Below are 21,105 nucleotides of genomic sequence, written 5' to 3'. Positions count from 1 at the left end.
ACGCAGTGCCCCAAATTTCAAGTAAGAGGACCGACCAAGCATCTTCTTCCATCTCCCTGTTACAGAAATCACTGCCATATCCATAGAAATTGTACATAATATCCAGGAGAGTTTTACAGGGCCAAATCTTGTCACCTGTTGAAAGAGGTGACCTTGCTCGGGTCCCAGGTGTGCGGTTCCTAAAATGGCTGCCATATGCATGTCCACTGATAGGAGACGCGGAAGGTATTAAACTGATATGAACATTTACTAAACTCACCACTCCGAGTGCTGTTATTTCTTTAAATTTTTTGTGGTGAGGCTTTACAGGACAGAGTGCTTCTCCACGGGACATGTTAACTCGCAGGCAGCTGGCTCATCAAGGAACCAGAGCAGCTTTAACGAGCAGCTTGAACGGTGTCCCAATAGCTTGCATTTAAAAACCTGTTAAATGTTTTATAATAACGTCAGGTTGTTTTGCAGCAGGATATCCTTCCAGAAGAGATGTATTTGACAAAATGTTGTAATCCATTTAGTAAAAATTAGTGAAAAAATAAATCACAAGCAGGGTACAAATGGCTAATTAAAGCTAAGGATTTCAGGATTAACCATGTTTTAGAGAAGGAGATCCCACCAAAAAACAAACAAAAAAAAACCCTTGTTCGATTCTAGAAACCTGGTGTGTATGGTAATCTGACCCAAGTCAATGAGGCAAAACTGCAGATGGAGGAAACATGCAAACTCACAAGTTACATTAGCACCACCACTCAAAAAACACTGAATAAACAGACGCAGAACTGTAGCCGTCTCTATATTTTAAAATAAATTAAGTCATACAATTCACCACCCTCATTTTCTAAAAAGGGAAAAATTACTATGGGTCACTTTACCACCAGTGAAGTTCAGCCCACCCCCGGCTCCAACCAAGTGACTGAAATCCTCCATGATGGCACCAATATACCAGTGGTCTAAGCATCTTCCCACCTTGGCCTAAAAAGGGGAGATGATTCCACAATTAAAAATCGCTGCCATATACATGTCCACTGATAGGAGACGCGGAAGGTATTAAACTGATCAGAACAATACTAAACTCACCACTCCTATCTGGTGGCACATTAGCTTGCCCGCGCAGTGCCACAAATTTCAAGTAAGAGGACCGACCAAGCATCTTCTTCTATCTCCCTGTTACAGAAATCACTGCCATATCCATAGAAATTGTAGAGAATATCCAGGATAGTTTTACAGGGCCAAATCATGTCGCCTGTTGAAAGAGGTGACCTTGCTCGGGTCCCAGGTGTGCGGTTCCTAAAATGGCTGCCATATACATGTCCACTGATAGGAGAAGCGGAAGGTATTAAACTGATATGAACATTTACTAAACTCACCACTCCGAGTGCTGTTATTTATTTAAATTTTTTGTGGTGAGGCTTTACAGGACAGAGTACTTCTCCACGGGACATGTTAACTCACGGGCAGCTGGCTCATCAAGAAACCAGAGCAGCTTGAACGAGGTGACCTTGCTCGGGTCCCAGGTGTGCGGTTCCTAAACTCCACTCCTATCAGTAGGTCCGTCCCATTGTGATTTATACCCCCCACCCACCGCGCAGGGATGGGGGCCGGGGGGAGGAAAGTAGGCCCCCCATTGTGATTTATGGCCCCCACCCACCGCGCAGGGGTTGTGGAGGACAGTAGCTCCCCCCTGAGGACAGGTGTTAATCCATACCTGCCAAGTGACCCTATGTTGGAGGAACAGTCCCTATTCTGCTCTGTGTCAGTGTGTATCATGGTCTCTGAGGACGGGGAACAGTCTCTATTCTGCTCTGTGTCAGGGTGTATCAGGGGTTTTGAGGACAGGTGTCAATCCATATCTGCCAAGTGACCCTATGTAGGGGAAAAGTCCCTATTATGCTCTGTGTCAGTGTGTATCAGGGGTTTTGAGGACAGAAGTCAATCCATATCTGCCAAGTGACCCTATGTAGGAGGAACAGTCCCTATTCTGCTCTGTGTCAGTGTGTATCAGGGGCTTTGAGGACAGGTGTCAATCCATATCTGCCAAGTGACCCAATGTAGGGGGAACAGTCTCTATTCTGCTCTGTGTCAGTGTGTATCATGGTCTCTGTGGACGGGGAACAGTCTCTATTCTGCTCTGTGTCAGTGTGTATCATGGTCTTTGTGGACGGGGAACAGTCTCTATTCTGCTCTGTGTCAGTGTGTATCAGGGGTTTTGAGGACAGGTGTCAATCCATATCTGCCAAGTGACCCTATGTAGGGGGAACAGTCTATATTCTGCTCTGTGTCGGTGTGTATCATGGGCTGAGGACAGGTGTCAATCCATACCTGCCAAGTGACCCTATGTAGGGGTAACAGTCTCTATTCTGCTCTGTGTCAGTGTGTATCATGGGCTTTTAGGACAGGTGTCAATCCATACCTGCCAAATGACCCTATGTAGGGGTAACAGTCTCTATTCTGCTCTGTGTCAGTGTGTATCATAGTCTCTGTGGACGGGGAACAGTCTCTATTCTGCTCTGTGTCAGTGTGTATCAGGGGTTTTGAGGACAGGTGTCAATCCATACCTGCCAAGTGACCCTATGTAGGGGGAACAGTCTCTATTCTGCTCTGTGTCAGTGTGTATCATGGTCTCTGTGGACGGGGAACAGTCTCTATTCTGCTCTGTGTTAGTGTGTATCATGGTCTTTGTGGACGGGAAACCGTCTCTATTCTGCTCTGTGTCAGTGTGTATCAGGGGTTTTGAGGACAGGTGTCAATCCATATCTGCCAAGTGACCCTATGTAGGGGGAACAGTCTATATTCTGCTCTGTGTCAGTGTGTATCATGGGCTTTGAGGACAGGTGTCAATCCATACCTGCCAAGTGACCCTATGTAGGGGGAACAGTCTCTATTCTATTCTGCTCTGTGTCAGTGGGTATCGAGGTCTCTGTGGATGTGGAACAGTCTTTATTCTGCTCTGTGTCAGTGTGTATCAGGGGCTTTGAGGACAGGTGTCAATCCATACCTGCCAAGTGACCCTATGTAGGGGGAACAGTCTCTATTCTGCTCTGTGTTAGTGTGTATCATGGTCTTTGTGGCAGGGAACAGTCTCTATTCTGCTCTGTGTCAGTGTGTATCAGGGGTTTTGAGGACAGGTGTCAATCCATATCTGCCAAGTGACCCTATGTAGGGGGAACAGTCTATATTCTGCTCTGTGTCAGTGTGTATCATGGGCTTTGAGGACAGGTGTCAATCCATACCTGCCAAGTGACCCTATGTAGGGGGAACAGTCTCTATTCTATTCTGCTCTGTGTCAGTGTGTATCATGGTCTCTGAGAACGGGGAACAGTCTCTATTCTGCTCTGTGTCAGTGTGTATCAGGGGTTTTGAGGACAGAAGTCAATCCATATCTGCCAAGTGACCCTACGTAGGGGGAACAGTCCCTATTCTGCTCTGTGTCAGTGTGTATCAGGGGTTTTGAGGACAGGTGTCAATCCATATCTGCCAAGTGACCCTATGTAGGGGTAACAGTCCCTATTCTGCTCTGTGTCAGTGTGTATCAGGGGCTTTGAGGACAGGTGTCAATCCATATCTGCCAAGTGACCCAATGTAGGGGGAACAGTCTCTATTCTGCTCTGTGTCAGTGTGTATCATGGTCTCTGTGGACGGGGAACAGTCTCTATTCTGCTCTGTGTCAGTGTGTATCATGGTCTTTGTGGACGGGGAACAGTCTCTATTCTGCTCTGTGTCAGTGTGTATCAGGGGTTTTGAGGACAGGTGTCAATCCATATCTGCCAAGTGACCCTATGTAGGGGGAACAGTCTATATTCTGCTCTGTGTCGGTGTGTATCATGGGCTGAGGACAGGTGTCAATCCATACCTGCCAAGTGACCCTATGTAGGGGTAACAGTCTCTATTCTGCTCTGTGTCAGTGTGTATCATGGGCTTTTAGGACAGGTGTCAATCCATACCTGCCAAATGACCCTATGTAGGGGTAACAGTCTCTATTCTGCTCTGTGTCAGTGTGTATCATAGTCTCTGTGGACGGGGAACAGTCTCTATTCTGCTCTGTGTCAGTGTGTATCAGGGGTTTTGAGGACAGGTGTCAATCCATACCTGCCAAGTGACCCTATGTAGGGGGAACAGTCTCTATTCTGCTCTGTGTCAGTGTGTATCATGGTCTCTGTGGACGGGGAACAGTCTCTATTCTGCTCTGTGTTAGTGTGTATCATGGTCTTTGTGGACGGGAAACAGTCTCTATTCTGCTCTGTGTCAGTGTGTATCAGGGGTTTTGAGGACAGGTGTCAATCCATATCTGCCAAGTGACCCTATGTAGGGGGAACAGTCTATATTCTGCTCTGTGTCAGTGTGTATCATGGGCTTTGAGGACAGGTGTCAATCCATACCTGCCAAGTGACCCTATGTAGGGGGAACAGTCTCTATTCTATTCTGCTCTGTGTCAGTGGGTATCGAGGTCTCTGTGGATGTGGAACAGTCTTTATTCTGCTCTGTGTCAGTGTGTATCAGGGGCTTTGAGGACAGGTGTCAATCCATACCTGCCAAGTGACCCTATGTAGGGGGAACAGTCTCTATTCTGCTCTGTGTTAGTGTGTATCATGGTCTTTGTGGCAGGGAACAGTCTCTATTCTGCTCTGTGTCAGTGTGTATCAGGGGTTTTGAGGACAGGTGTCAATCCATATCTGCCAAGTGACCCTATGTAGGGGGAACAGTCTATATTCTGCTCTGTGTCAGTGTGTATCATGGGCTTTGAGGACAGGTGTCAATCCATACCTGCCAAGTGACCCTATGTAGGGGGAACAGTCTCTATTCTATTCTGCTCTGTGTCAGTGTGTATCATGGTCTCTGAGAACGGGGAACAGTCTCTATTCTGCTCTGTGTCAGTGTGTATCAGGGGTTTTGAGGACAGAAGTCAATCCATATCTGCCAAGTGACCCTACGTAGGGGGAACAGTCCCTATTCTGCTCTGTGTCAGTGTGTATCAGGGGTTTTGAGGACAGGTGTCAATCCATATCTGCCAAGTGACCCTATGTAGGGGTAACAGTCCCTATTCTGCTCTGTGTCAGTGTGTATCAGGGGTTTTGAGGACAGGTGTCAATCCATATCTGCCAAGTGACCCTATGTAGGGGGAACAGTCCCTATTCTGCTCTGTGTCAGTGTGTATCATGGTCTCTGAGGACGGGGAACAGTCTCTATTCTGCTCTGTGTCAGGGTGTATCAGGGGTTTTGAGGACAGGTGTCAATCCATATCTGCCAAGTGACCCTATGTAGGGGAAAAGTCCATATTCTGCTCTGTGTCAGTGTGTATCAGGGGTTTTGAGGACAGAAGTCAATCCATATCTGCCAAGTGACCCTATGTAGGAGGAACAGTCCCTATTCTGCTCTGTGTCAGTGTGTATCAGGGGCTTTGAGGACAGGTGTCAATCCATATCTGCCAAGTGACCCAATGTAGGGGGAACAGTCTCTATTCTGCTCTGTGTCAGTGTGTCTCATGGTCTCTGTGGACGGGGAACAGTCTCTATTCTGCTCTGTGTCAGTGTGTATCATGGTCTTTGTGGACGGGGAACAGTCTCTATTCTGCTCTGTGTCAGTGTGTATCAGGGGTTTTGAGGACAGGTGTCAATCCATATCTGCCAAGTGACCCTATGTAGGAGGAACAGTCCCTATTCTGCTCTGTGTCAGTGTGTATCAGGGATCCTTAGGATAGGTGTCAATCCATATCTGCCAAGTGACCCTATGTAGGAGGAACAGTCCCTATTCTGCTCTGTGTCAGTGTGTATCATGGGCTGAGGACAGGTGTCAATCCATACCTGCCAAATGACCCTATGTAGGGGTAACAGTCTCTATTCTGCTCTGTGTCAGTGTGTATCATGGACTCTGTGGACGGGGAACAGTCTCTATTCTGCTCTGTGTCAGTGTGTATCAGGGGTTTTGAGGACAGGTGTCAATCCATACCTGCCAAGTGACCCTATGTAGGGGGAACAGTCTCTATTCTGCTCTGTGTCAGTGTGTATCATGGTTTCTGTGGACGGGGAACAGTCTCTATTCTGCTCTGTGTTAGTGTGTATCATGGTGTTTGTGGACGGGGAACAGTCTCTATTCTGCTCTGTGTCAGTGTGTATCAGGGGTTTTGAGGACAGGTGTCAATCCATATCTGCCAAGTGACCCTATGTAGGGGGAACAGTCTATATTCTGCTCTGTGTCAGTGTGTATCATGGGCTTTGAGGACAGGTGTCAATCCATACCTGCCAAGTGACCCTATGTAGGGGGAACAGTCTCTATTCTATTCTGCTCTGTGTCAGTGGGTATCAAGGTCTCTGTGGATGTGGAACAGTCTTTATTCTGCTCTGTGTCAGTGTGTATCAGGGGCTTTGAGGACAGGTGTCAATCCATACCTGCCAAGTGACCCTATGTAGGGGGAACAGTCTCTATTCTGCTCTGTGTTAGTGTGTATCATGGTCTTTGTGGACGGGGAACAGTCTCTATTCTGCTCTGTGTCAGTGTGTATCAGGAGTTTTGAGGACAGGTGTCAATCCATATCTGCCAAGTGACCCTATGTAGGGGGAACAGTCTATATTCTGCTCTGTGTCAGTGTGTATCATGGGCTTTGAGGACAGGTGTCAATCCATACCTGCCAAGTGACCCTATGTAGGGGGAACAGTCTCTATTCTATTCTGCTCTGTGTCAGTGTGTATCATGGTCTCTGAGGACGGGGAACAGTCTCTATTCTGCTCTGTGTCAGTGTGTATCAGGGGTTTTGAGGACAGAAGTCAATCCATATCTGCCAAGTGACCCTATGTAGGAGGAACAGTCCCTATTCTGCTCTGTGTCAGTGTGTATCAGGGACTTTGAGGACAGGTGTCAATCCATACCTGGCAAGTGACCCTATGTAGGGGGAACAGTCTCTATTCTGCTCTGTGTCAGTGTGTATCATGGTCTCTGTGGACGGGGAACAGTCTCTATTCTGCTCTGTGTCAGTGTGTATCAGTGGCTTTGAGGACAGGTGTCAATCCATATCTGCCAAGTGACCCTATGTACGGGGAACAGTCTCTATTCTGCTCTGTGTATCATGGGCTTTGAGGACAGGTGTCAATCCCTATGTACGGGGAACAGTCTCTATTCTGCTCTGTGTCAGTGTGTTTCAGTGGCTTTGAGGACAGGTGTCAATCCATACCTGCCAAGTGACCCTATGTACGGGGAACAGTCTCTATTCTGCTCTGTGTATCATGGTCTTTGAGGACAGGTGTCAATCCATACCTGCCAAATGACCCTATGTCGGGGTAACAGTCTCTATTCTGCTCTGTGTCAGTGTGTATCATGGTCTCTGTGGACGGGGAACAGTCTCCATTATGCTCTTTGTCAGTGTGTATCAGGGGCTTTGAGGACAGGTGTCAATCCATATCTGCCAAGTGACCCTATGTAGGGGGAACAGTCCCTATTCTGCTCTGTGTGAGAAAGAGTAGCTCGGCATCCAACCTTGTGCAAATGGGGTCTTTCATGCTGTCGTGCCTGTTGAGGGACCCTCGTATAAAAAGGCTGAAGGAGAACGACCTGTGCTGGGTGTCCACGCTACTATACCCCCGGTCTCTATTCTGCTCTGTGTCAGTGTGTATGATGGTCTCTGAGGACGGGGAACAGTCTCTATTCTGCTCTGTCTCAGTGTGTATCAGGGATCATTAGGATAGGTGTCAATCCATATCTGCCAAGTGACCCTATGTAGGGGGAACAGTCCCTATTCTGCTCTGTGTGAGAAAGAGGAACGGGAAATGAGTAGCTCGGCATCCAACCTTGTGCAAATGGGGTCTTTCATGCTGTCGTGCCTGTTGAGGGACCCTCGTATAAAACGCTGAAGGAGATGACCTGTTCTGGGTGTCCACGCTACTAGACCCCCGGTATAAGCAGACAGTGGCGGAAATGTTACCGAATTTCAAGTCGGAAAGGATGCAGCACAGCTTATAAGGGTGATGTCACAGCACAACGGGAATCTAACAGGGGAAGAGCTGAAAGTCATCGTCCTCCTCCTCCCACGACCACGCCATATCTGCCAAGTGACCCTATGTAGTGGGAACAGTCCCTATTCTGCTCTGTGTCAGTGTGTATCAGGGATCCTTAGGATAGGTGTCAATCCATATCTGCCAAGTGACCCTATGTAGGAGGAACAGTCCCTATTCTGCTCTGTGTCAGTGTGTATCAGGGATCCTTAGGATAGGTGTCAATCCATATCTGCCAAGTGACCCTATGTAGGAGGAACAGTCCCTATTCTGCTCTGTGTCAGTGTGTATCAGGGATCCTTAGGATAGGTGTCAATCCATATCTGCCAAGTGACCCTATGTAGGAGGAACAGTCCCTATTCTGCTCTGTGTCAGTGTGTATCAGGGATCCTTAAGATAGGTGTCAATCCATATCTGCCAAGTGACCCTATGTAGGAGGAACAGTCCCTATTCTGCTCTGTGTCAGTGTGTATCAGGGATCCTTAGGATAGGTGTCAATCCATATCTGCCAAGTGACCCTATGTAGGAGGAACAGTCCCTATTCTGCTCTGTGTCAGTGTGTATCAGGGTCCCTGAGGACAGGTGTCAATCCATATCTGCCAAGTGACCCTCTGTAGGAGGAACAGTCCCTATTCTGCTCTGTGTCAGTGTGTATCAGGGATCCTTAACATAGGTGTCAATCCATATCTGCCAAGTAACCCTATGTAGGAGGAACAGTCCCTATTCTGCTCTGTGTCAGTGTGTATCAGGGTCCCTGAGGACGGGTGTCAATCCATATCTGCCAAGTGACCCTATGTAGGGGGAACAGTCCCTATTCTGCTCTGTGTCAGTGTGTATCAGGGATCCTTTGGATAGTTGTCAATCCATATCTGCCAAGTGACCCTATGTAGGGGGAACAGTTCCTATTCTGCTCTGTGTCAGTGTGTATCAGGGTTCCTGAGGACAGGTGTCAATCCATATCTGCCAAGTGACCCTATGTAGGGGGAACAGTCCCTATTCTGCTCTGTGTCAGTGTGTATCAGGGTCTCTGAGGACAGGTGTCAATCCATATGTCAAGGTGTCAATATGTCATATGTCAGGTGTCAATCCATATCCATTGTGATTTAGGAATGTTAGGTGATTTCTGCCCTTTATGGATTAAAACCAGACTCTGCATCAACTGTGTAATTTTCCATGGGAGGGACCCTCGTATAAAACGCTGAAGGAGATGACCTGTTCTGGGTGTCCACGCTACTAGACCCCCGGTATAAGCAGACAGTGGCGGAAATGTTACCGAATTTCAAGTCGGAAAGGATGCAGCACAGCTTATAAGGGTGATGTCACAGCACAACGGGAATCTAACAGGGGAAGTGCTGAAAGTCATCGTCCTCCTCCTCCCACGACCACGCCATATCTGCCAAGTGACCCTATGTAGTGGGAACAGTCCCTATTCTGCTCTGTGTCAGTGTGTATCAGGGATCCTTAGGATAGGTGTCAATCCATATCTGCCAAGTGACCCTATGTAGGAGGAACAGTCCCTATTCTGCTCTGTGTCAGTGTGTATCAGGGATCCTTGGGATAGGTGTCAATCCATATCTGCCAAGTGACCCTATGTAGGAGGAACAGTCCCTATTCTGCTCTGTGTCAGTGTGTATCAGGGATCCTTAGGATAGGTGTCAATCCATATCTGCCAAGTGACCCTATGTAGGAGGAACAGTCCCTATTCTGCTCTGTGTCAGTGTGTATCAGGGTCCCTGAGGACAGGTGTCAATCCATATCTGCCAAGTGACCCTATGTAGGAGGAACAGTCCCTATTCTGCTCTGTGTCAGTGTGTATCAGGGATCCTTAAGATAGGTGTCAATCCATATCTGCCAAGTGACCCTATGTAGGAGGAACAGTCCCTATTCTGCTCTGTGTCAGTGTGTATCAGGGATCCTTAGGATAGGTGTCAATCCATATCTGCCAAGTGACCCTATGTAGGAGGAACAGTCCCTATTCTGCTCTGTGTCAGTGTGTATCAGGGTCCCTGAGGACAGGTGTCAATCCATATCTGCCAAGTGACCCTATGTAGGAGGAACAGTCCCTATTCTGCTCTGTGTCAGTGTGTATCAGGGATCCTTAACATAGGTGTCAATCCATATCTGCCAAGTAACCCTATGTAGGAGGAACAGTCCCTATTCTGCTCTGTGTCAGTGTGTATCAGGGTCCCTGAGGACGGGTGTCAATCCATATCTGCCAAGTGACCCTATGTAGGGGGAACAGTCCCTATTCTGCTCTGTGTCAGTGTGTATCAGGGATCCTTTGGATAGTTGTCAATCCATATCTGCCAAGTGACCCTATGTAGGGGGAACAGTTCCTATTCTGCTCTGTGTCAGTGTGTATCAGGGTTCCTGAGGACAGGTGTCAATCCATATCTGCCAAGTGACCCTATGTAGGGGGAACAGTCCCTATTCTGCTCTGTGTCAGTGTGTATCAGGGTCTCTGAGGACAGGTGTCAATCCATATGTCAAGGTGTCAATATGTCATATGTCAGGTGTCAATCCATATCCATTGTGATTTAGGAATGTTAGGTGATTTCTGCCCTTTATGGATTAAAACCAGACTCTGCATCAACTGTGTAATTTTCCATGGGAGTTTTGCCCAGTTTTGCCCTGTTGGATTTAAAATTCGCCTGCCCATTGAAGTCAAAAAAATTTCGGGTTCGCGACATCACTATCAGTAATAATGTTAGTAATCGTACAGCCTTATAACAGTATACATTTGTAACAGTATTACACGTGGAGTGTAAGATAGGAAATTGTACACATGTACACCATTTGGGGTGAAGAATTTTATATGATCCAAGATGCGTGGAAGTCTGATTCAATGTGTTTTTTCCATGGTTAATAAGCAGTGAGCGTACACAACTTGGTACCAGTCATAAAACGTAAGAATGTAACACATGTATCCGATGCAATGAAATTTCAACTATGTAATACCGTTGATTGGCAGCTACTACAATGTCTGTAGGTTACTAAAGGAAGTGATCATCAAGAAAGAATAACTAGTGTAAATTACAAACTTATAAGCTATACGTTCCTGGAGAATAACAAAGTGACATTTTTATACTCCCTAATGTCATGCTAGTGAATAACATCTTATACAGTGTCAGTATGAATGAGAATAGTCTCCCAGAATAATGTTACAAATACATAAAAACGTAAAATGTTTAATTAACGGGGATGGGGGGGGGCAGGGGGAAGGATTGAAAGACAAGAAGGATAATTATAGGTAAATAGAGAAAGATAATGATTAATAAATTGGCTAGTCCCCTTATTGTGGTGTACTGTTAAAATGGGGATATTACGAGTGGACTAGAAGTAGGTCAATCAATCAATTACACCAGAGTGCAAGTATACCATAATGCAGGATAGATCACTAGTTGGATTCCACAACGGATTCCCAGTTATGCCAAAGTTTTCGCTGCCACAAGGATGTTCAATACCGTCGCCCTTGAAGGGAGTTTACCTAGGTCCGGTATTAAATGAAGGAGATAGGTAGCTGGCAAGAGCCAGGGCCGTCTTTAATTTTGATTGGACCCTGGGCAAGCATTTACTTGGGCCCCCCTGACTACATATAGATACACACAAATACACTACCTGACACACATGCAGATACACACTGACCTCATATAGATACCCACAAGAACATACAAATACACACAGACACACACACACACACACAGATACAAACACTGACATACATGCAGATACAAAAGGTACACACACTGATTACATATAGATACACCGACACACACTGACACACATACAGACACACATGCAGATATACAGATACAAACACTGACACATACAGATACACACACAAACACAAATGGACAACATACAGATACAGAGACACATTCTGACAGACGTACTGACACAGAGAGCCATACTGAAACACATACACAAAGACATACTGAACCACACAGACATACAGATACACTGACAGACATACTGGCACATATACACACAGACAGATGGACATACTGAAACACACATACACTGACAGACATATTGACAAACACAGACATACAGAACCACACGGACAATGACAGACTCACACATAGACATTCTGGCACACATACACACAGACAGACATACTGAAACACATACACACAGACACTGAGAGACAAACACACATGCAGACATACTGACACACTGACAGACATTCTGGTACACATACACACAGACAGACATACTGAAACACATACACACAGACAGACATACTGAAACACATACACACAGACACTGAGAGACAAACTCACATACAGACATACTGACACACTGACAGACATTCTGGCACACAGACAGACAGACTGAAACACATACACACAGACACAGAGATAAACACACACACAGACATACTGACACATCGACAGACATTCTGGCACACATATACACAGACAGACATACTGAAACACACAGACACTGAGAGACAAACACACATACAGACATACTGACACACAGACAGACATGCTGAACCACACATACACTAACAGACTCACACACACACAGACATACTGACACACTGGCACACATACACACAGACAGACATACTGACACACACACACACACACACACACACACACACTCAGACATTCATGCAAATTGTGATAACCACCCTCCAGTTTCTTACCTTTTCCTGGAGGGTGGCTTCCCTGGGGTCAAGTAGGCTGGCTGGGGTGGCTGGGAGTTAAGCTCTCGCTCTCTCCCGGCCTGGCCCCCTTCTGAGCAGCTGGTCCTCCTTCCTCCCGCGGTTCCGGTTTCTGTGGGAGGAAGTGACGCGCGGCGGTCACTTCCTCCCAGACGGCTGCCGAAAAGCAAGGGCCCGGTCGCGCTGTTAAAGCGCCACCGCGCCCGACCGGGCCCCTGCTGACACAGGCCCATAGGGTGGCCCTAAGTGCAGGGGCCACCCAATGGGCCCCCATAGCTTGCGGGCCGGGGCAAACGGACCAGCTGTCTTGGGCCCCCCAGCAGGGACAGGGCCCGGGGCAGCTGCCCCGTTTGCCCCGCGTTAAAGACGGCCCTGGCAAGAGCAGGAGATTATGGTCGCTGATTGATTTGATTAAATGTTGGATTTTTAACCAGAAGTTACGCAGGGACTCACAGTCCCAGAATATATGCTTCAGTGTACCATTTGGATAGGCACATCTCCAGCAGTCCGTATTCAAACCAGGGATATATTTTTCCAAGTCTAGACGGGGTCATATACCACCTCATTAATATTTTGAAGTATGCTTCCCAATGAGTAACACACTTCGAAGATTGTTTAGTATACGTAATAGCATTTTCCCAATTAGATAAGGGAAATATTCTGTCTAGGTCTTTTTCCCAGCTAAGCATATAGGGCAACTTGACATTGTCATTGTTCAACGACAGGGTCGAGTAGCAAAAAGATAGGGATTTTATGGAAGATGAAGTTTTGTGAGCTATGAAACATATACGATCCAGTTTGCTCATTGATAAGGGGTTGACATAGATTGTAAAATGTGTTTAACCCTTAAGTACAAGAAAAGGTCTCTTAAAGGGGCAACTTAAAGAGTGCTTGGAGAGTTGGGAAAGGAAGTAAGCCCGTATTTGAATACAGTGAGTAAACATGGGATATACCCCTAGAAATCCATTGTTGTAATGGCAGGTCTGGTGAGATGGTCGTGAGTACCTGCAGTGGAGCTGTGAAAAGTAGTTCCGAACGAGGCCTTAGTGATGAGCTCCAGGACAACCATGATTTAAATAAAAATGTTGTGGCGGACAACATAGTTGATGATGTGGGTATCGATGCAGACCATAAACAAAGTAAGGACTGTAAATTACCGCACTTCTCTTCTAATGGAAGCCACATTGGAGTAGATTTGTGTGTTATAATGTCAATACCTTGAGCCAATGCTGTTGCTATATAGTAATTTTTAATGTTAGGAATGTTAAGGCCCCCCTTTTTTATGGGGTACCAAAGGAAACGAAAGGAAACCCTCGCGGGTTTTTTCTTCCATACATGAGCGTTTAAAATTTTCTGGAAACGTTTTAGAAGTGCATTTGGAAGAGCGATAGGTAATGTCCTAAACAGATACAATATGTTAGGCATAGTCATCATTTTAAAGGAGGTAATCCTACCTAGCCAAGAAACATTTGCTTTGTCCCAGGACTCAATTTGTTTTGAAATTTTTGATAGGACCACTTTGTCATTTTCCAGGATAGTTTGTTTCGGGGAGTGAGCTATTTTGACGCCCAGGTAGGAGATTGAGGTTTTACGCCATTCAAATGGATACTGGGCCTTTAGATTGTTTATTGTCTTTGAGTCGAGATTGAAGGGAAGAATTTGTGTCTTAGTAATGTTATTCTTGTAATACGATATTTTACCGTATGACGTCAAAGTGTCTAAAACATGAGGAATCAAATGTGATGGGTTAGTGAGAGATAGCATTAGATCATCCGCAAATAGTGCGACCTTTCTTTCTCCTGCGGGTGTAAGTAGGCCTGGGATTGAGGGGTCTTTTTTGATTGTTCTAATCAATGGTTCCAGGCATAAAATAAAAATATAGGGTGATAGGGGGCATCCCTGCCTGGTCCTGTTATTTATAGAAAAACTGCGAGAAGTAAAGCCTGTATTAAAGACTTTAGTGGAGGGTGATGAGTAAAGAGCTTTTATACTTGTAATGAAGGGGCTGGAAAACTGGAATGCTGATAACGTGTTTTCTATATAAGTCCAATTTAGGCGATCAAAAGCCTTTTCGGCGTCTAATGCCATTAACGTACCTTCCTTTTTATTCTTGAATGCCCACTCCAATAAATCCATACATTATCTGGTGTTATCACCCACGTGTTTACCAGGAACAATGCCTGCTTGTTCTGTGGATACCAAATTGGTCAATAGGGGTTTTAATCTGTTAGCGATTAATTTTGCATATAATTTTACATCTGCATTTAAAATGATATTGGCTTAAGGTTACTACAGATCGTTGGTGATATGTTTGGTTTGGGCAGGGTTATAATGAAAGCTTCCAACATTTCTCGTGGAAATGACCCAGACTTTTGGACTGTGTTAAACATTTTTGTGATGTGTGGGGTCAATTGTGGTGCCATTTTAATATATTAGTAATTGGAAAGCCCGTCAGGACCTGGAGCTTTGTGCTTGGGGAGGGAATATATAGTTTTTTTCAACTTCAACTTCCGTAAATAGTGCAGTCAGCAGTTTGTTCTCCTGTGGTGTGACCTGTGGTAGGTCTATTTGTGCTAAGTAGTTCAGAATTTCTTCTAGATTGGGTGTATGTGTAACAGTGTGTGTTTTAGATTATATAGGTCTTCATAGTAATAAGACAATTCGTCTACAATTTTATTGGGGTTGTAAATTTTTGAGTTTAATTTGGAAGTGATGTAGGGAATTTTTGTCTGGAGGTATTTCGATTTTAATTTGTTCGCTAATAATTTGCCTGCTTTGTTGCCCATATGGTAGTATTGTTGTTGTAGCTTTCGTGCGTTCTTAATATAGTCGTTAGCGCTTAGTTGGTGGAGGGCCTCTTGTGTTCTGGCTATTTGTTTAGATATAGATTTAGAGGGGGAGGATTTATTGGATTGTTCCAATAACGCCAACTTTTGAGTTAGCGCGGTAAGTTAAATCTGGATACGTTTCTTGTTTGAGGAGCCTATTTTAATGAATTCGCCTCTGATGACTGCCTTATGGGCGAGCCACTGTGTTTCGATGGAGGTATGATCCTCTGAGTTGTCTTTAAAATAATTGTCTAATTCTGCAGCTATAATTTTGTGGTTTTTAGGGCAATCTAAAATAGATTTGTTCAGTCTCCATTTGCCCCGACCTTTGGCAGGGTATGGGACTGCAATAATAGTTTCAATCGGGGCATGGTCGGACCATGTACGTTGTCCTATCGTTTGGCTAGTTAAATGTGGTAGTGTAGATTTGTCTATTATACAAAGGTCTATTCGTGTGTATGTAGTATGAAGTTGCGAAAAATAGGTATAATCTCTAGCTGTTGGATACAGATTTCTCCAGGAATCATACAAGTCATGTGAATGAATCAGGTGGGAGAACAATTTCGTATTTTTTGTTAGGAGGTTTATTGTGGATACGTTGCGTGTCCAGCTGTGGGTCCAGCGTACAATTATAATCACCACAGATTATTAGATGGCCCTGTTTCAGACGTGAGATTTTGTTGATGGCTTTTTTTTATAAATGAGTATTGGGCTTAATTTGGTGCATAAAGGGAGGCTAGTGTCAATTGAATACCGTTCATTTCACCCACTAGAATCAGTAACCTACCCGCTGGGTCTGCGTTGTTTGTGTAACGTGAAAACCCAATCTGAGTGGAAGAGTATGGCTACTCCTTTAGTCTTATTAGTGAGTATGCATGGTATCCTATGGGATAATGTGGCGAATGTAATTTAGGTGGATTCGTTTTATGAAAATGAGTTTCTTGCAAGCAAACTATTGCTGCGTTAGAAGCGTACATATCTTTCAACACTTGACGTCTTTTGTTTGGGCTGTTCAGGCCTTTAACATTGAGAGACATGATTTTCATTGTTTTTTTGAGTCATAATGATGGGTTTATAGTATCGCAAATAGGATGACCATAATTAATGTGGGAAAAGCGTGAGGTAGTGTCCTTCAATCGGTTAGTATACAGTCTCTGTGTATTGCCACCGTTCATATTTTCAGCGGTGTGTATTTTTATCAAATGTATTCCACTGTGAATATCTGATACTCTCTTTGATTTATCTGGTGTAGGAGACGAGAATGTGTGGGGGTATGGGGAGAAGGGAAAAGATTTAAGGGGGAACAACAAACTGAAGTATGTACAATTATCTCCACCTTTAAGGAGATGAAATACGGTCATTTAGAGAACACTGAGTAGTGAACTCAAGAGGTGACCTGGGATGACGGGGAAACGTGGAGTTCCTATCGTCCTGATAGAATGTAACTCAAATACGTATAGATGAAAGAATATATGCTCATGTGAAAAGATTTAGCATGACAAGACATACAATCCGACGTTACACATTCAGAAGGCAGCACTTATGCATATAATAAATTGGTTCCTGGTGTCTAAACTGCATCATGAGAACAAATTAACATATTAATAGCTTATTACCTCGCCATTAGCGATGTTAAACCGGATTTACCCCGTATTAGCCATGACCATTGAACACCCGAAAGGTAATTAAAGAAAATCACGGCCACACGGGTTAATCTACCATCTGAATTTTAGATTGCGCTACCCCTAATTGGGAAGCCTGGGGGTGAGTAATGAGTCCCTAAGACCTTATTTTGTGGGATGGCACTCAGAGGCGGCTCTAGACTTTATGAGGCCTTAGGCGAAACGCAAACATGAGGCCCCACTAACAAAAAAACAGTGTCACATATACACATTGATGCACTGTCTACCTGTGTATGTGCCTGAGAGTGTGTCTGACAGATTGTATCCTTGTGTGTGTGAATGTATGTCTCTGAACATGTTTGCGTTTTTGTCTGAGACCCTATGTGTATGTGGTAGCTGCTTGAAGTGTGTTGTGTGTATCGGGGGGGGGGGAGAGGCGGGTGATGGTGAGGGGGGGGGTGATGGTGAGAGGGTGAGGGGGGGGGGTGATGGTGAGAGGGTGAGGGGGGTGATGGTGAGAGGGAGAGTGATGGTGAGAGGGAGAGGGGGGTGATGGTGAGAGGGAGTGATGGTGAGAGGGAGAGAGGGAGTGATGGTGAGAGGGAGAGAGGGGGTGATGGTGAGAGGGAGAGGGGGGTGATGGTGAGAGGGAGAGGGGGTGATGGTGAGAGGGAGAGGGGGTGATAGTGAGAGGGAGCGGGGGGTTGATGGTGAGAGGGAGCAGGGGGTTGATGGTGAGAGGGAGCAGGGGGTTGATGGTGAGAGGGAGCGGGGGGTTGATGGTGAGAGGGAGCGGGGGTTGATGGTGAGAGGGAGAGGGGGTTGATGGTGAGAGGGAGCGGGGGGGGGATGGTGAGAGGAAGCGGGGGGGAGAAATGTGAGAGTGAGGATAATGTGAGAGTGAGAGGGGGATAATGTGAGAGTGAGAGGGGGTGAGGCTGAGGGTCGGGGAAGGGTTATGCTGAGGGTGGTGGGGGTGATGCTGAGGGTGGTGGTGGGGGTGATGCTGAGGGTGGTGGTGGGGGTGATGCTGAGGGTGGTGGGGGGAGATGCTGAGGGTGGTGGGGGGGAGATGCTGAGGGTGGTGGGGGTGATGCTGAGGGTGGTGGGGGTGATGCTGAGGGTGGTGGGGTGATGCTGAGGGTGGTGGGGGGTGATGCTGAGGGTGGTGGGGGTGGTGAGGCTGAGGGTGGTGGGGGAGGTGAGGCTGAGGGTGGTGAGGGGTGTGATGCTGAGGGTGGTGAGGGGTGTGATGCTGAGGGTGGTGAGGGGTGTGATGCTGAGGGTGGTGAGGGGTGTGATGCCGAGGGTGGTGGGGGGTGATGCTGAGGGTGGTGGGTGGTGAGGGGTGATGCTGAGGGTGGTGAGGAGGTGATGCTGAAGGTGGTGGGGGTGAGGCTGAGGGTGGTGGGGGTGAGGGTGGTGGGGGGTGATGCTGCATACTCTTGGGAGGAAGCCCTAAGGGGCTGCAATCTGGCCAAGTGGTAGGTGTATATTCGTGGACGTTTGACCCTATTTGTGCTATTATTTAGCCGAAGGGTATCCCAACAATAACCGACCAACAGTAACAGATCAGGTGGGGGCTCATGATGTGTCTATAACACCAGGCTATGCAATTTATGTTCACAGTTAGTTGTCATACCCATACTACCTAATAGGTTACGGCATGGATGTCTGCAAGAGTTCATTTCTTTTTAGACTGCGCTCCTGCCATATGCCAGTCAGCTTGGATTTTCTTTGGGGAGACAACCCCAGATTCGACCTGTCGTTCTTCTGCATTTCACCATAATCCCCATTCTGAGAGTGCCTTCATTCCTTCATTAGGGTCGTTTATTTTTCGGGTTGATTCTTGTCGCCAAATTATCAGTTTCGTCGGGTATCCCTACTTGTAATTCACATTATTGTTCCGCAACGTTTTAGTAATGGTGATAAATTCTCTGCGCTTTGCCATGGTGGCAGCTGATAAGTCCGCAAATGAAGCGATTTTGGCATGCGGGTCAGGAAGCGTTGGCGTCTTTCTTGCTGCTGATAGTAAGGCCTCTTTATGTGCATAATAATAGAATTTGACGATCACGTCTCTGGGTACTTCCATAGACAACCGAGACGGACGTGGAAGTCTGTGCATTCGGTCGTAGGCCCAGGCGGAGTCTGGCAGTTCAGGGACCAAGGCCTTGCATATGGAAAGTACATAGGTAGGGAGAGCGTCTTGGGAGACGTTGTCAGGAATACCTCTGAATCGGATGTTTTGTCTTCTCGTTCTGTCCTCCAGGTCTGCCAATTTTAGTTTTAATATATCATTTTCTTCCTTTAAGGTTTTAAGTTTATCCACAACTTCATTGTGTGCATTGCATAAGTCACCCGTTTTGTTTTCGAGATGGCTAGTTCGTTCACCCATGCTTGCTATTTCTTTTCTGAGGTCACCATCTATGCGGTGGAAATCTGCTTTAATTGTTGCTCTCAGCTCCTGTAACATTTTATGGAGGCTCTTCTCCGTAATTGGGGAGTCTGAATACTTAGAAGAAGTTGAGTCGTGGTCAGAAATGCCGTCCGACATATTTTCTAACTCGTCGTCACCATCTTGGTTTAATTTGTGGTGGTCTTTTTTCTTCAATTTGGTCGATTCCTGAGCCTTATGCTGCTTGGAAGGTGACATGTTGTAACGTCTTCCCGTCCACAGAGTGAAGGGTAGGCGAAATAAGTGAGTTACCGCTAGCTTGTTTGTAGCTGATCAGGACGGTATAACTCCGGAGCTCCTAATCCATGCGACTGAACGCCAGGCACGCCCCCCTGACCCCAAACATATTAATACTAAATGTTCCAGTTATCTAATATACACTCACACAAATATCAGACGACTCGTGTACAGGTTGTGCTAGTTTATGTATTTCACTCAGTGCAAAATTTATCTTTAACATACAGATATTTTAGCCTCTCTAACAATGATTAATTTCTAGATAAGCTTCAGGAATGTATGAGTGGACTATTTAAACTTTTTCCAGATAGTTGTACAATGGTAGTATCTCAATATGTATTTTCCCTTTGAGCATTCTAAGCTTGTTCGCAAGTACCGTATATACTCGAGTATAAGCCGAGTTTTTCAGCACATTTTTTGTGCTGAAAAACCCCAACTCGGCTTATACTCCAGTCAATAGTCTGTATTATGGCAGTTTGCATTGCCATAATACAGACCGGGGCTGTGGGGGCTGTGAGAGAGCGTTGCTTACCTCTCCTGCAGCTCCTGTCAGCTTCCTCCTCCTCCGCGGCGGTCCGTTCAGCACCTCGGTCAGCTCCCACTGTAAGTCTCGCGAGAGCCGTGGCTCTCGCGAGACTTACAGTGTGAGCTGATAGAGGTGCTGAACGGACGGCGCGGAGGAGGAGAGAGCTGACAGGAGCTGCAGGAGAGGTAAGTAAACTCTGACAGCCCCCTCCTCCCCCCCACTGAACTGCCAATGCCACTAGACCACCAGGGAAGGAGCCCCCCTCCCTGCTATGTATAAAGCAGGGAGGGGGGACGAAAAAAAAAAAAATAATAAATATTACTAATACAAAATACATATTAAAATAATACAAAAAAAAATAATTAAATAAAATAAAATAATAAAAATCATAAAAAATATTAAAATAATAAAAAAAAATTGCCCACACACACACACACACTGCATTCATACACACACTGCACACATACTCATACACACATACACACACACTGCACTCATACATTCATACACACACTGCATTCATACACACACTGCATTCATTCACACACTGCACTCATATACACACACTGCACTCATACACACACTGCATTCATACACACACTGCATTCATACACACACACTGCATTCATACACACACACTGCATTCATACACACACTGCACTCATACACACACTGCACTCATACACACACCACTAATATACACACACTGCACTCACATACACACACACTGCATTCATTCACACACTGCATTCATACACACACTGCATTCATTCACACACTGCACTCATA

This window comes from Pelobates fuscus, chromosome 2, assembly GCF_036172605.1.
Source record: "Pelobates fuscus isolate aPelFus1 chromosome 2, aPelFus1.pri, whole genome shotgun sequence".
In the NCBI taxonomy this organism is placed as follows: domain Eukaryota; kingdom Metazoa; phylum Chordata; class Amphibia; order Anura; family Pelobatidae; genus Pelobates; species Pelobates fuscus.
This window is presented reverse-complemented; position numbering follows the sequence as displayed.